The following is a 16,193-nucleotide window of genomic DNA, read 5'->3' on the forward strand; positions in this document are numbered from 1 at the left end:
CCCCAATCCCTTCAGAAGAGAGAATCAGACGTACTGTGCCTTTGCATGGCAGGGGCAGCAGTATACCTCGACTGTGTGAGCTTGTGTTACATCTAGTCCACTGCCCTCTGATACAACACATTCAGAGGGACCGTGAAGATTGCGCTAAACCCCCTGCTGGCCTGTTACACTGATGACATGGTGCTATGTTGACTGCATTTGGAAAACGGGAAGTAAGATGCCTTATCAAAATACACACGTGTCAGAGATTGGAACTGCAAAAGTTCAGGTACCTGGCCTGAGTGAGATGTTGAGGAGACCCAGGGCAGTGGAAATATCCTCTTGAAAGAGAAAGATAATTTTCTGCACCTTGTACCACTCAGCCCCCAAAATACTCATGGGATTTTGAGACAATATACATGACATTTGGACATATTGTTCCGGCTCATTTAACAATAAGTTGGCAACTTTAAGTGGAGTTCAGACTCATAGACAGCTCTGCAGCAGCTGGTCCAGTAATGCAAGATGCCCTGTAATACAAGATGCCCTGACACTGGGCCCAGAAGTTTCAATGGCTTGTGAAATATTCATGGCAGACCTAGATAGCCTATGGCACCTGTGGGAAGTCCTGAGAAGAGAAACAGCATAGATCTGTCTTAGTTCTCTGTTGCCATGTGACAAATGACCCCAAGACTTCATGGTTTAAAACAACAAACATTTACTGTCTTTTACTTTCCGTGGGTTCGATGTTTGGTCACAGCTTACCTGGGGCCTCTGGCTCAGGCTTTCCCACAGGCTGCAGTAGGTATCAGCCAGGGATGAATGCAGAGCTCATGAATGCAAACACACATCAATTTTCTTTTCCCTGTCCATATGTAACTGGCCCATGTCAAAAGTGGCAGTGGTGGCATATAGGCTCAATCCAATGAGTTTCCACTCACTGTGGCGGAACTGAGTTATACCACTGAGTTCCCATCCTGCCAACAGCAGAGGCTGGCATGTGAGCTTGGATGGGGCATCGTTACCCAGGAGCAGCAGCTGCCACCTGGCAGCAAGTTAACCTGAGGAGATGCCTTCCATTACAGAGGGGCAGGGACGCATGCCTTCCCTCTGAACCTGCAGCCACTGGCAGCACCACCACTAGTGAATTGACAGAACACGTAACCCAATGCACAGAACACATCACGACACATTTGGGTCAAGGAAATAGAACAGCGTCCCAGTGATTCTCTGGTACCTTCACACGCCCCCGCCCAGCAGCTAGCTTCACAGAGGGATGGACTTGTCTGCTTGGCAGCCAGCAGCATATTCCTCAAAGAGGAGCAAAATATGGGACCATCTCAAGCCAAGTGTGCGTGTCCAGAAACCAAGCAATAGAAGTAGGAGTGGCTTTTCTGATGCCTAAAGGATGTAAGAAACTTCGCTTCCCATCCCCATGACCATGTCCTAAGCGGGCTGGAGAGCTATTGCCTGACAGAGGCTGGCTTCCACTTAGAAACATACTCTTGGTTCCACTGAACTAGCAGTGGAGACGGTCCCCTTGACCTCTTCAGGCCACTGAAGCAGCTGGCAGAGAATTATAAACTGGAAGGATTGGTCTTCATTCCCAAGGGAAACTGTGTAACTGCTGCACTGTGGGGACCAGGAGGACGATGCTTGAAGGGGGCCACTGGGGCCCTATTAGTGCTTTCTCACTCATCGGTCCTGGTTGATGGAAAACCCAAGCAACCAGTAAATATAAGACCACTTAAGGACTCATATCCTATAGATGACAAGATTCAGTCCCCCAATCAGGGAAATAACCACATTCAGCTGAAATGATGGCAGATGATAACAGGACATGAAATGGGAAGAAAGCAGTGACAACCCACTCTGACCTCTTGACCAATAACCAAAGCAGGTACTGTTGCAGCCACATTTAATGTAAATTAAAGAAAATGACAGTAAATACTTAAAAGCACATTTCTGGGAGGTTTAGGGATTTCTAAACCTTGTAACAAGAGAAATGATCTAAATGTATGTAAATACATAGGCAGAGAACAAATCTATGTCAAATATCTTGAACTTTGGATGTAAAAATATTTTAACTGTGGAAAGTTTATAGTATATACGATGGACAAAGGTTTAAAAACTTTAAGATATAAAGATATCACAAAATGATTTTTAAAATGCTGGAACTCCAATAATTAAAGAAGCAAAGAACACTAACACAAAATTCTTAGAAAACAACATGCAGATGCCTAAAAATTAAAGGAAAAAGTGAGAAAATGATTAGCAAAGAAATAATTTAAAACAACAGTATTCAAACCAATCAAATCATCAGATTTTGTTTTTTTAATCAGAAGATTCAATGCCGTGGAATGAAGTTCAGGAGAAATGAACACCTACATCCATAGTAAGTGGAAATTGGCATCACCTCTGTGGAAATCAACATGGTATTTTGTACCAAGAACCTGAGAAAGAGCACACTCTCTGACCCATAAATCTACTTTGGGGATGCCTTAAAGAAAGAATCCTAAGCACAGAAAAAAATCATTTTTTCCCAAAGAAAAATCATTTGCATGAAGAGGTTCATCAAAGGAAATCTTAGTAAAGGTGACAAATTATAAACAACCTAAATTACCAGTAAAAGCAAAATCACTAACATGGGTTGGTTACAGCAACATGGTGGAAATATGCAACCATCACTAGCGTATTTCTATGGAATTCGTAATCATGTGGAGAATTCTCATCCTGCAGTGTTAACTCAGAAAGAACAAAATAACAAAGCTTTACAAACAACTCAGTAGAAAAAAGGAGAAAAAAGAAGATACAGCTGTGGCATCACTTCTATCCCTTCCCTTGGATTCTGCTTTCCTGGTCAATGAAATGTTTCTACAATGAGCATAATTACCTTTTATAATTGACAAATACTGTATTTTAAAAAATAAAGTGTAATGACTTTGCTCTCCCCAAAAAGAGAAAAAGAAGGGAGTTTCCCTGCCCTCCCCCTCAGTGAGTCAGCGAGTCAGTCCTGGAGCAGGTATTTGACCTTGGAGGGGTTCCCCTCTAGCCACACCCTCTGACCTGCTTGCTCACACCTTCCCTAAACCTTCCCTAAAGTTAAACACAGGTCTGGGGTTGGTGTGAGCTGCCCATAATCTCTTAGATTTCAGCAACCCTGCTGAGCAAAGCTGCCCATTCTTGTCCCCTGAGTCCTCCACCCACCCAGAGGCTGCACCAACGAGGTGCACTCTCACCCAGGCCTCGCCACACTCTTCTCCCTGCTGAGCCCAGTGATAGCCCTCACCATCCTTCTCGTTCAGACAGGTGGCCCCAAGGCACAGCAATCCCTTCCACCCACCAAGTCTCCAAAAACCAACAAAGTCCGAACCATGGCTCGATGAAATTTAAAACTAGGGGAGACTGAAGTATCAAGCAGTATCAGCAGTATTTCGTCTTGCAGAACTGAAAATCACAGCCACAGAAAGATAGAGAAAATGAAAAAGCAAAGGACTTTGTACCAGATGAAGGGACAGGATAAAATCCCAGAAAAACAGCTAAATGAAGAGAAGATAGGCACCCTTACAGAAAAAGAATTCAGAATAATGATGGTGAAGATGATCCAGGACTTTGAAAAAAGACTGGATGTGAAGATTGAAAAGTTTACCAAAGACTTAGAAGAATTGAAGAACAAACAAACAGAGATATGCAACCACAATCACTGAAATGAAAAATACACTAGAAGGAACCAATAGCAGATTAACTGAGGCAGAAGGGCAAATAAGTGACCTGGAAGACAGAATCGTGATAATCACGGATGCAGAAAAGAATAAAGAAAAAAGAATGAAAAGAACTGAAGACAGCTTAAGAGACCTCCGGGACAATGTTAAACACACCAACATTCGCATTATAGGGGTCCCAGAAGGAGAAGAGAGAGAGAAAGGACCCGAGAAAATACTGGAAGAGATTATAGTTGAAAACTTCCCTAACATGTGGGAAAGGAAATAGCTACCCAAGTCCAGGGAGTGCAGAGAGTCCCAGGCAGGATAAACCCAAGGAGAAACACGTCAAGGCATATAGTAGTCAAACTGACAAAAATGAAAGGCAGAGAAAAGTTATTAAAAGCAACAAGGGAAAAACGACAAATAACATACAAGGGAACTCCCTTAAAGTGATGAAAGGGAAGGACCTACAACCAAGAATACTCTACCCACCAAGGATCTCATACAGATTTGATGGAGAAATCAAAAGCTTTACAGACAAGCAAGAGCTAAGAGAATTCAGCACCACCAAACCAGCCTTACAACAAATGCTAAAGGAACTTCTCTAAGTGGGAAACATAAGAGAAGAAAAGGACCTACAAAAACAACAACAAAACAATTAAAAAAATAGTAATAGGAACATATATATCGATAATTACCTTGAATGTAAATGGACTAAATGCACCAACCAAAAGACACAGACTGGCTGAATGGATACAAAAACAAGACCCATATATATGCTGTCTAAGGAGACCCACTTCAGACCTAGGGACACATACAGACTGAAAATGAGGGGATGGAAAAAGATATTCCATGCAAATGAAAGTCAAAAGAAAGCTTGAGTAGCAATACTCATATCAGATAAAATAGACTTTAAAATAAAAAATGTTACAAGAGACAAGAAAGGACATTACATGAAGATCAAGGGATCCATCCAAGAAGAGGAGATAACAATTATAAATATATATGCACCCAATATAGGAGCACCTCAATACATAAGGCAAATGCTAACAACTATGAAAGAGGAAATGCAAGGCAGAAATAGAGACACAGGTGTAGAGAACAAACACATGGACACCAAGTGGGGAAAGCAGGGAGGGTTGGGGGGGGAATGAATTGGGAGATTGGGATACCAAATTGTACACTCTAAATATATGCTGTTTATTGTCTGTTAACTGTATCTCAATAAAAGTTCTAAAAAAAAAAAAAAAAACAGCGTAGTGGGTTAATCGCCCTGGCCTGATTCAGCTTCCTACACAGGCACACACACACACACCCACGTGAAGTGTACCTCCTATCTTCTGGACATTCACAAGGATTATATGCTGCCTCCAGCCCAGGAAGGGAAACACTAACCAGAGAAACAATTCCACTAGCAAAGTTAAGGACACGTAGCCTAAGAAAAAGGCTAAGGTTCATTTCTTGCCAAAAAAAAAAAAAGAAAACTAGGGGCACCCGATATCTAATTCCTCACCTCCAAGCCATCCCTCCCAGCCTCCCTGACTCTGCCAGCTGCAGCCAAACCTCCTACACTCAGCTCAGCACCAACCAGGGCAGTTCCTTCCAGCAGGTGAGTCTGGAATCATCTGCTGATTCCTCACCTAGGTTCCGGGGAGCCTGGGGTAAGTGCAGCACTGTGTATCTGCCCATTGATCTGCACTTGAGTCCTCATAGTGAGGACTGGGCTGGCCGCCTCCCAGTGACGCTGACTGTGTCCCCTCCTCCCTCCTGCAGGCCCTGGCGGGAGTCTTGCCTCCTTGGACCTGGGTGCTGGAACTACACCTCTCCTGACCATGAGCACTGGTTGGTCCTGCTCCCGTGGTCCACCATGGTCCCTTCTGCATTTCCCCCTCCCCACAACTTCCAGATGGAGCCCTTTGATATGGTCCTTTGGTCAATTTCAATCCATGTCTACCCCAGACAGAGGTGTGTGGGTACATTTGTTATTTCAGGCATGAGGACTTTACATCTGGCTGGGACTAGTGGTGAACCGTCTCCACTCCAACGGAGAAAAGAATAAGAAGAATTGTATGTAAACTACCCTTAAGTAGGGCTTTCCAAGGATGGCAGTTGCTAGCCCCTGCCTTGCTCTAAGGCTGCTTCTGAGATACTATTTCATAAGCCCCAAAGTATCTCGTGGTTTAGTGATCAGTCACAATTGACCAATAAGGAGAGTTTCACTTACTGGACAAAGAGCCTGGAGTTGATCATCTCTAAAGAGCCTCACTAAACTTTATTTCTATTTTTATACCTTTTGTTCATGTCTTCCCTTTACTTCTTCTAAATAGAGTACCCAAAGGCAGGGCTCTAGGACTCAGGCAAATCTGATTGCACATCCCCTGGCTGGATTACGACGTATAAAGGATTATTATTCTTGGGCCAAGTCCTATCTCACTGGTTGTGTCCTTATCTGGTCCTCATGTCCCTGCTATGCAGCATCTTCTGCAGGACAGAGGCCCCGACAGTGAGTGTGGCACTGCTCAGTGGGGTGTGGACTAGGCCACTTCCCAGAGTTAATTACTCGCGTTCCAGCTTCAATGCAAATGTCACCCTGACGAAGACAAAACCAAAAATGTTTATATCGCTTTTATCATTCGCATTGCTACAAAAGTTTATGCAAAAACCAATGACCAAAAGAGTCCCCTGTTTCAAGGATCTTGTTTTTTCCTTCCTAACAGTCCTAACATTTAGCCAAGGCCAGTCATAAGGAAGGACTCAGGGTGGGGGTGGGGCTGGGGGGCTCGGGGGGTGAGGTTAAGAGCATGTCCTGAGCCCTGTGGTTCCTCAATGGCAGGTAAGACATGGAGCAGGTGCCCTGACCCCGCCCCTCACCCACTAACCTCCGGGATGGTGCTGCCTCACTTCCCGGTGAAAACCAGAGGCATCTCACCAAAGCAGCCAGATGGCTCAGGTGACGCTCACGTACCCAAGGTGTTCCCCCAGAAAGTACGAGCCGGCTTGTGTGGTTCAGCATCTTCTTTATGGTGTCACCAGCAATGTTAAAATGAGTGGCTTCATTTTTAAAATATAAATTAGAAGAGATTCAAGGTTCTCCCTATATGATTGTCTCTCCCTTGGGTTTTCACACTTTCTTCTTTGGGGGAGAAAGAGGCAGCCATGGAGTAATCAAGCTCATGGCCACACACAGCCCTGGCTCCTCGTGTGAAATTCATCCCTATGTATATGTCAGGGAATGGCTTCAGCTCCACTCATGCATCTGGAATGTCCTATTTTTAAATCCTTGCTTTAAAAGGGGGGTGTCATAGTACTTAAGTGTTTTAATAGGATGTTTACGACATTGCCTTGCATGTTTACTCTTAATCTTTTTCATTTTTCCACATAAGGAGGTAAAGATTTCAAAAAAATATTAAAGGGAAAAGTTAGTTTCTGAGATGCAGACCTCTGTAGACCTGGCCTTTCCTTCCGTGGTCAACATGAGGATAGTGTGATGAGGAAGTTGAGAGTGGTTTGCGGTAAAAACATGTAGTGTGCATATTCTCACATTTTTTATGATGTTTACATGACTCTTAAAAAATTATGCTGCATTTAAAATTTTCAAAAACTTTACAGCTTACAAGAAAAAACCAGCCTCCAAATAAGTGAAACAAAAGCTGATACAGCTGAAAGAAGAAATAGATGATAATTGGAAACATCAAGTCGCTCTCCCCCCTGCAACTGATGAGTCACTAGACAGACAAACACCAAAGACATAGCAGATGTGAACTACACACCAGCCAACAGGATCTAACTGGTATTTGTAGGACATTCCACCCAACAACAGCAGAATACGCATTTATTCAAAGTGCTCATGTAAATTCACCAAGATAGACAATATACTGGACCATAAAATAAACTCAACAAATCTAAAAGCACTGAAATCATACAGAATGTGTTCTCTGACCACAATGAAATCAAATGAAAAATCAATAGCAAAGAGTAGAAAAAGCTCTAAATGGGTAGAAATTAAATAACACACATGCAAATAATTCACAGGTTAAGAAAGAACTTTCAAAAGACATTTAAAAGTATATAGAGCTGACTTCCTAGGTGGCGCAGTGGTTAACAATCCTCCTGCCAATGCAGGGGACATGGGTTCGATCCCTGCCCCAGGAAGATCCCACATGCCTTAGAGCAACTAAGTCTGTGGTCCACAACTACTGGGGCTGCACTCTAGAGCCCGTGAGCCACAACTATTGAGCCCCTGTGCTGCAACAACTGAAGCCCATGCGCCTAGAGCCCGTGCTCCACAACAGGAGAAGCCACCACAATGAAAAGTAGCCCTCACTCTCCGCAACTAGAGAAAGCCCATGTGCAACAACGAAGACAAAACACAGCCAATAAATAAATTAATTAATTAAAAAAATAAATAAAATAAATAAATAAAACCAACTCATTTTTTAAAAAGTATATAGAGCGGGGGCTTCCTAGGTGGTGCAGTGGTTAAGAATCCGACTGCCAATACAGAGGACATGGGTTCGATCCCTGCTCCAGGAAGACCCCACATGCCGTGGAGCAACTAAGCCCGTGCGCCCAAAAAAAAAAAAAAAAAAAAAAAGTATATAGAGTGGAATAGAAATGAACACACAACATATCAAAATTCATGAGACTCAGCTAAAGCAGTGCTGAGAGGGAAATTCATTGCATTAACTTACAATAGAAATGAGAAAAGTTGTTAAATCAAAAAATTGTTCCTACCTCAAAATTTAGAAAAATAAGAGTCAAATAAATCCAAAGCAATGAGAAGGAATGAAGGAAGAAAAATAAGAGCAGAAATCAATGAAATTGAAGAAACAGGAAAACAGTAGGGAAAAAACAATGAGATGAAAAGCTAGTTCTTCCTGAAAATGAATAAAATTGACAAACCAAAAGCAAAATTGGCAAACATTAAAAGCAAGAAGGCACAAATAACATCAGAAACGAAACAGGGGATATCACTACAGACCCTGCAGACATCTAAAATAATAAGGAAATTCTGTGAAGACCTTTAAGCTTATAAACTTGACAACAAGGAAGAAATGGATTAATTCCTCAAAAGCTACAAACAACCGAAATTCAATGAACATGGAATAGACAATCTGAACAGCCCTATAAACATCAAAGAATTTTAATTTATAATGTAAAATCTCTGAAAAAGGGAATTTCCACCCCGTTTTGAAAGAATAATTAGCAACAATTTTACACAATCTCTTCCAGAAAATAGAAAAGGGATAAACATTTCCCAACTCATTTTATGAGGCTAGTATCACCCTGATACCAAAACCAAAGACAACACACAAAAAAAGAAACCACAAACCAATATCTCTCATGAATTTAGATGCAGAATTCCCCAATAAAATATTAGCAAGGTTAATTCAACAATATATAAAAAAGAATTATATACCATTGCCAAATAGGGTTTATTCCAGGTATACAAGGCTGGTTCAACATTAGAAAATAATCAACATCAAGTTAAAGAAGAAAAACCATATATTATCAAGTGATGTGGAAAAAATATTTAACAAAATCCAACAGCCATTAATGACAAAACCTCTCAGCAATTTAGAAGTAGCAGGGTATTGAAAAACAACATCTATACCTATAGCTGATGTCAAACTTAAAAAAGACTGAATGCTTCCCCCATAAGACTGGGAGCAAAGCAAGGCTATCTGCCCTCATCGCTACTATTTAATATAGTCCTAGATGTTCTAGCCACTGAAATAAGGAAAGAAAGAGAAATTAAAAGAAACACAGATAAGAAGAGAAGAAATAAAACTGTTTGCAGATTGCATGATCACCTATGTATAAAATCCCAAGGAAACTAAAAACAAACTCTTAGAAATAATAAGAGAGTTCACTGAAGTCACAGGATTCAAGATCAGTATGTGAAAAATCAATTATATTTCTACAGGTTAGCAGCAAATATACACAAACTGAAATTAAGAACACAATACCATTTATAACCACTCAAAAAATGGAACACAGGTATAAACTTAACCAAACATGCTGAGGAACTATAGCTGGAAATGACAACATTCTGATGAAAGAAATCAAAGAAAATCTAATAGAGAAACATGTTGGGAGACTCCACATAGCCAAGAGGTCAGTTCTTCCCAAATTGATCTACAGGTTTATGCAACCCCAATCAAAATCCCAGCAAGGTTTTTGTAGACATAGAGAAGCTCACTTTAAAATTTATATGGAGGACCCAGAAATAGACCCACACAAATATTCCCAGCTGAGTTTTGACAAAGGAGTAAAAGCAATTCAATGGAGAAAAGACAGCCTTGTCAACAAATCGTTCGGGGCAAATGGATAACCCACAGGGAAAATGACCTAAACCTCACATCTTATACAAAAAATTAACCAAAATACAGCATAGAATTAAACATAAAGCATAAAGCTATAAATCTTTTAGAAAAAAAATGCAAAAATCTTTGGGACAAAGAACTAGGCAAGAAGTTCTTCAACTGGTGCCATGAACACAACACATAAAAGGAAACATTGATAAGTGGACCCTCCTCCCGAAATTTAAGACTTTTGCTCTGTGAACGCTTGCGTGAGGAGAATAAAAAGGCAAGGTATAGACTGGGAGGAAATAGATTTGTTGTTCACACCCAAAAAAAGGACTTGTATCTAGAATGTATAAAGAACTCTCAAATCTCAGCACTGGAAAACAATCCAATCAGAAAATAGGCAAAACAGGAAGAGACCTTCCACCCAGAGGAGGCACAGACCGCAAATGGGCACCTGAAAAGGTGTTCACCATCATCAGCCGTCAGGAAAACGCAAGCTGCAACCGTAATGAAACACCACCACATGCCCATCGGAAGGACTCAGATAGAAACCAGGGACCACACCAGATGCTGACCAGAGCTCTCGCGCATTTCTGAGCTTGTCAAATGGTGGAGTCGCTCTGGAAAAGAGGGCAGCAGTTTCCTGAAAATCTAATCATGCCACTATGGGATCTCAACAAGTGTTCTTCTGGGAATTTATCTGGGAGAAATGGAAACGGTATACTTTCATTATGAACATTTGGAAATGACTATATTTTAGAAATGGAGGACAGGGCTTCCTAGGTGGCGCAGTGGTTAAGAATCTGCCTGCCAATGCAAGGGACACGGGTTCGATCCCTGCTCCAGGAAGATCCCACATGCTGTGGAGCAACTAAGCCCGTGTGCCACAACTATTGAGCCTGCGCTTTAGAGCCTGTGAGCCACAACTATTGAGCCCATGTGCTGCAACTACTGTAAGCCCATGTGCCTAGAGCCCGTGCTCTGCAACAAGAGAAGCCACGGCAATGAGCAGCCCGCGCACCACAACAAAAAGAGTAGCCCCCACTCACCACAACTAAAGAAAGCCCAAGCACAGCAAAAAAAAAAAAAGACCCAACACAGTCAATAAAATAAATAAATAAATAAACATTAAAAAAAAGAAATGGAGGATAGATCAGTGGTTGCAGGATTAGAGATGGGGGGCGGGGGTGAGGGTGGTGGATTCATGAGGGAATTAGGTAGGGTTTTGTTTTATTTTATTATTTTTTAATCTATTTTTTAAATTTTTTATTTTTTATACATCTTTATTGGAGTATAACTGCTTTACACTGTTGTGCATTTTCCACTGTACAACAAAGTGAATCAGCTGTGTGTATACATATATCCCTACATCCCCTCTTGAGCCTCCCTCCCTCCTTCCCTAACCCACCCCTCTGGGTTGTCACAAAGCACCGAGCTGATCTCCCTGTGTTATGCAGCAGCTTCCCACTAGCCATCTATTTTACATTTGGTAGTGTGTATATGTCAATGCTGCTCTTTCACTACGTCCCGGCTTCCCCTTCCCCACTGTGTCCTCAAATCTGTTCTCCACGTCTGCGTCTCTATTCCTGCCCTGGCACTAGGTTCATCAGTTAGGTGGTTTTAAAAAGGGCAGTTGGAGGGGTCCTTGCAGTGACGGAACTGTTCAGGGTCTGCATTGTGGTGGTGGGTACACGGACCCACACGGGTTCTACACGGTGAACTGAGCTAATCACACACACACCACACACAGACACACACCACATACACAGACACACACACCTCACACACATACATGCACATATAAACAGACACACCACATACACACACAGACACACGCAAGACATATACTACATATAAACAGACACACCACATGCACACACATATACATACACATACACACAGAGACACACGCAAGATACATGCTACATATAAACACACACACACACGCACACGAGTACAAGAAACACTGGACGCATCCGAGTGAGCCCAGTGCCCTTTGTCGCTGTCCACCGTCCTGCCTGGGATGCTGTCCTGTAGTTTTGTAAAAAGACATCATGAGGGAAAACTGAGCCAAGTTCACAGGAGACCCCTGTCTGCATTATTCCTTATGCCAGCGTGTGATGCTGTAATTATCTCAATAACAGTTTCAACTAAAACAATATTAGCCTGATAAGAATGTGTCTGAAATCATAGGACGTGTGGCTCAAACACAACTTTAAAAAATCCTTTTCATGGTTATTTTTCTCAGCAGCGCTCTGTGTAGCTGGCCATGGGAAAGTGGTTAAACAGAAACCTCAGCCTTCCGCCCCTCCCGGAAGTGACTGCACCCAGAAGATAACAGCCCCCTTACCAAGGGCCCGTGGAGGAGCTCTGGCCTCAGCCTCAGGGAAGCCAGGGGGCTGAGGGGGTGTCCTCACAATTTCACAGCAGAAGCCCTCACTCCTGCTCTGGCTGAAATGGGTGCAGACTCTGGTATCTCGCCCTGGGCCCTGCCGCCCGCCTGGCATCCCTCCTGCCCTGTGGCCGCCTCGGAGTGACCGCGGGCACCCTGGGGATGGGGACAGGAAGCAGCCCTGGCCTGATGGTGGGCAGTCCGCGCACAAGCCAGGAGGACGGTGACCTGTGGCCCCGAGGTCACAGGCCCAGCAGGCCTGGGAGAGCATCTGGCATTTTCCAGTGACCAGGGAGTGGACACTGCCCCCGATCCCCCTATGGCGGCCAGGCCCGGGAAGCTCCTAGGTTTCCCTCGAAGCATGTTCTCTGAGGGCGGGTGTGACAGACCAGCAGCCTCTGGACCCCGGGACGGTCCCCGCTCCATCCCTTCCCTTTCCTTGCCTTGTCCTCTGGGGCCTGCAGGAAATCAGCACTAAGTTGTAACACCATGCTGGGAACCAGTGATACTATACACTTTATAATGAACCAGGCGGGGGGGGGGCCTCCTGCCTGCCCAGCCCCCGGGGATGGAGGAGGGAGTAGAGGGAATTGTGCAGATGTGGGAGCTGCACTCCCCACAGCACCAGCTATTCCGGGGGAAGAGGGGTCGGCAAGAGGCCAAGGCACGCGTGGCGGGGACAGCAGACCCCGGCGCTTCCTGCAGCCTTCCCTCGCTGCTCTGACCCCAGCAAGGAAACCAGGGCCAGTGGAAGCTTCTAGTTTGCACCGAAGGTGAAAAGGAAAGAAAGGGGGAAACAGTAAAAAGACTCTGATAGAAAATTGTGTCTTAAGAGTCCATTTCCCCAGCTCTGAAAACACATCAGTGCTTAGCGGATGGATTTTAAAGAGTATCACTATTGTTTTCTTTTCATTCTTAAATTAAATCCCCTATTTTGTCATTTCTCATTCCTTAGTGATATCACTTTGTTTTTCTGTGAACTAGCCTTGAGTCGTAAGTTTTTACAGAGTATCTTGATCACTCTAAGGCAGACCAGGATACAGGGTCGACGTGTCGCAGGATTCGGCTTTCACACATCGGTTCGTTATTTTGTACTTTTGAGGAGAGAAATATGGATGGTTTTTTAAATGTCATAATTTTAAATATAAATGTTCTCGTTAGGTTGATTTTCATCTACGTCCGTATATAATCTGTGCTGGTTTATGAAACGATGGCATCCAGGCGATCTGTGCTCTTATTTCACAGTCAGCGTTTGGTCGGTCACTCCACTCGTGTCCATGAGAAGCTTCTGGTCCTGGGTGCCGGGCTGGATGCTGGGACGTGCAGGTGAACAAAACACAGCCCATCCTTGGGAGCCTCAGCCTAGATGAGAGGCAGGCTCAGGAACAAATGAGTTTGTTGCCGTGTAAGTGTGCGACCATCTGTACACACACACACACACACACACACACACACGGGCTACAGGAGCCCAAAGAATGACCTCTCTACAGGTCCATGGAATTTGGGGAAAATTCAGACCATTTAGGAACTCAGAAGAATCACATGAGCCGAAGGCAGCCAGTCTCCAGAAGCTGCTCCCAACAGATGGACAGGCCCCGTTCTCGGTGGGAGCGGCGGCCAGACACAGGGGATGCTGAGTCCCACGTCACTGAGATGCAGCAAGCCAGCCAGCTTTTCTCATGCTGTGGGGAAAATGTGGCCCAATGAGTAAAACTGCCTAAATTAATTGACTGGAAGCCAATGTTGTTTAAGATTCTGTAGCAGGAACTCAATTCTCCTTGGTCATCATCCATACATCCCTTTACCTCCCTGATGCTGCTGGCCGGGCCATCGGGAAACGCATCTACCCAATAGGTCACGGCTTGGCTCCCACACACGCCCCACAACCCCAGTGGTGCTGTTTGGAAATTCTCACAGAGGACCCGCTGGACCTTGAGACCAGTACAGCCACACCCACACCTGGAACTTCTTCCACCAGCAAGGGCTCCCGGGCTGGGCTGTGGGACAGGGTGACAGGGCAGGGGCTGCAGAGCCAGACCTTCCTGGCATCTTCCTGCCCAGCCCAGGTGGTCTCTCCAGGAGAGAAATGGAGGAAATAGATGTCAGCAGGTTCCTCAGCTCCTGGCCAGAAGCCCTCCTGTTAGAAGAGGGAGGCAAGTGACAGTTTTCGTGGCCAACTATAACATTCAAGTTGTTGATCAATTTTTAATACTCTGTTTCCAAGCTTTCTATAATATAGTTAGGTCTTCTGTAATTCTTATAAACATGTTTAAATACAGCCATATCAAATACTAAAGTACCAGAAAGAGAAGGAGAGAGAAAGAGACAGAGACAGAGAGAGAAGAGAGGAGCCATTTCCCAGGCACTGTCCTGGATGTCTGGACACAGGTAGGGGCTCCCCCACTCATTACCTGGGGACATGGATGCCCCACAGCTGCTTCTTTAGGTCTGAGCCAGCAGGGGAGGTAGCCCACCTCATCTATGGTGTGTTCTCCTGGCTGTGGCTGGACTGTAGGTTACAGGTGCTCCAGCCGCAGTCTTAGCTCCCGGATCCCACTCTGGCTGACAGGCTAAGCTGTTTCCACGGGGAAAAAGGAACACGATGGCAAACAGCTTTACTCACAAACCTCAAGCCAGCAAACGTCTCCATTGGGACCAAAAGTTTCTAGAGGACAGAGAAGTCTATCGTGACTGTGAATCACTATTACATCTCAAATGGGTTCAAACTGGTGGTGCAAAATCCCTTTGGACTGAAATGCCAAAGATGTAGCTTTGCAATTAGTTAATTGCTTTTAATTCCCACCAGTAGGATGTACCCTACTGGCCCGATGTGTGGTCTTGGGACAGTCTCATCACTTCCACATCTGCAGATGGCATAGTGATAATCCCTGTGTCACAGGGTTGTTGCAACGAAGGAACAAGTAAGCGTATGAAACAGGCTTAGAATGAGGCCAAGACCCGGGACATGTCGAGTAACTGCTTGCCGTGAGCGTAACCCAAGACCTTTCTAAAGATGTAAGACAGCAAGTCTTTCCTATAAAATAGCAGAAGGAAACCACAACAGGCTAAAGAACATTTTGGGTGACCCCAAAATCAAGTTTTCACATTTGAGATGATCCCATATGAAATCTTTCATCTTTTCACAACTCGGATCTTCAAGACCTGAGTTATCACTTCTTTCTTTTCTTTTCTTTTTTTTTTTTTAACTGGGGTATTTTCTTATTTCTAACAGGGTAAATTTAATGAAGGTTTGTTTAAACTAGCAAGTGATTATGTGGCGTGATACCGTTATAGACTGAAATCTGAAGAACTCGATTTCTCTTTCTTTTTTCCTATAGAACATTGTTTTTTATTGAAGTATAGCAGACCTACAATATTATGTTAGTTTCAGGTGTACAGCATAGTGATTCAGCATTTAAATACGTTACAGGACAATCACTGGGATAGGTCTAGATACCATCTGTCCCCATACAAACTTGTTACTGTATTATTGATTGTATTTGCGCTATGTATTACACCCCATGGCTTATTCATTTTATAACTGGAAGTTTGTACTCCTTAGTCCCCTTCACCCATTTCACCCAGCCCTCACCCCCTCCGCTCTGGTGACCACCCATGTGTTCTCTGTATCTACGAGTCTTTTTCTGTTTTGTTATGTAGTTCATTTGCTTTGTTTTTAGATTCCACATATAAGTGAAAGATTTCCTCCATTTTTTGTGTTTGTCTTTCTCTGTCTAACTTATTTCACTTAGTACAGTATCCATGTTGTCCCAAATGGCAAGATTCCGTTCTTTTTATGGCTGAGTA

Source organism: Hippopotamus amphibius, chromosome 10 (assembly GCF_030028045.1).
Source record: "Hippopotamus amphibius kiboko isolate mHipAmp2 chromosome 10, mHipAmp2.hap2, whole genome shotgun sequence".
In the NCBI taxonomy this organism is placed as follows: Eukaryota; Metazoa; Chordata; class Mammalia; order Artiodactyla; family Hippopotamidae; genus Hippopotamus; species Hippopotamus amphibius.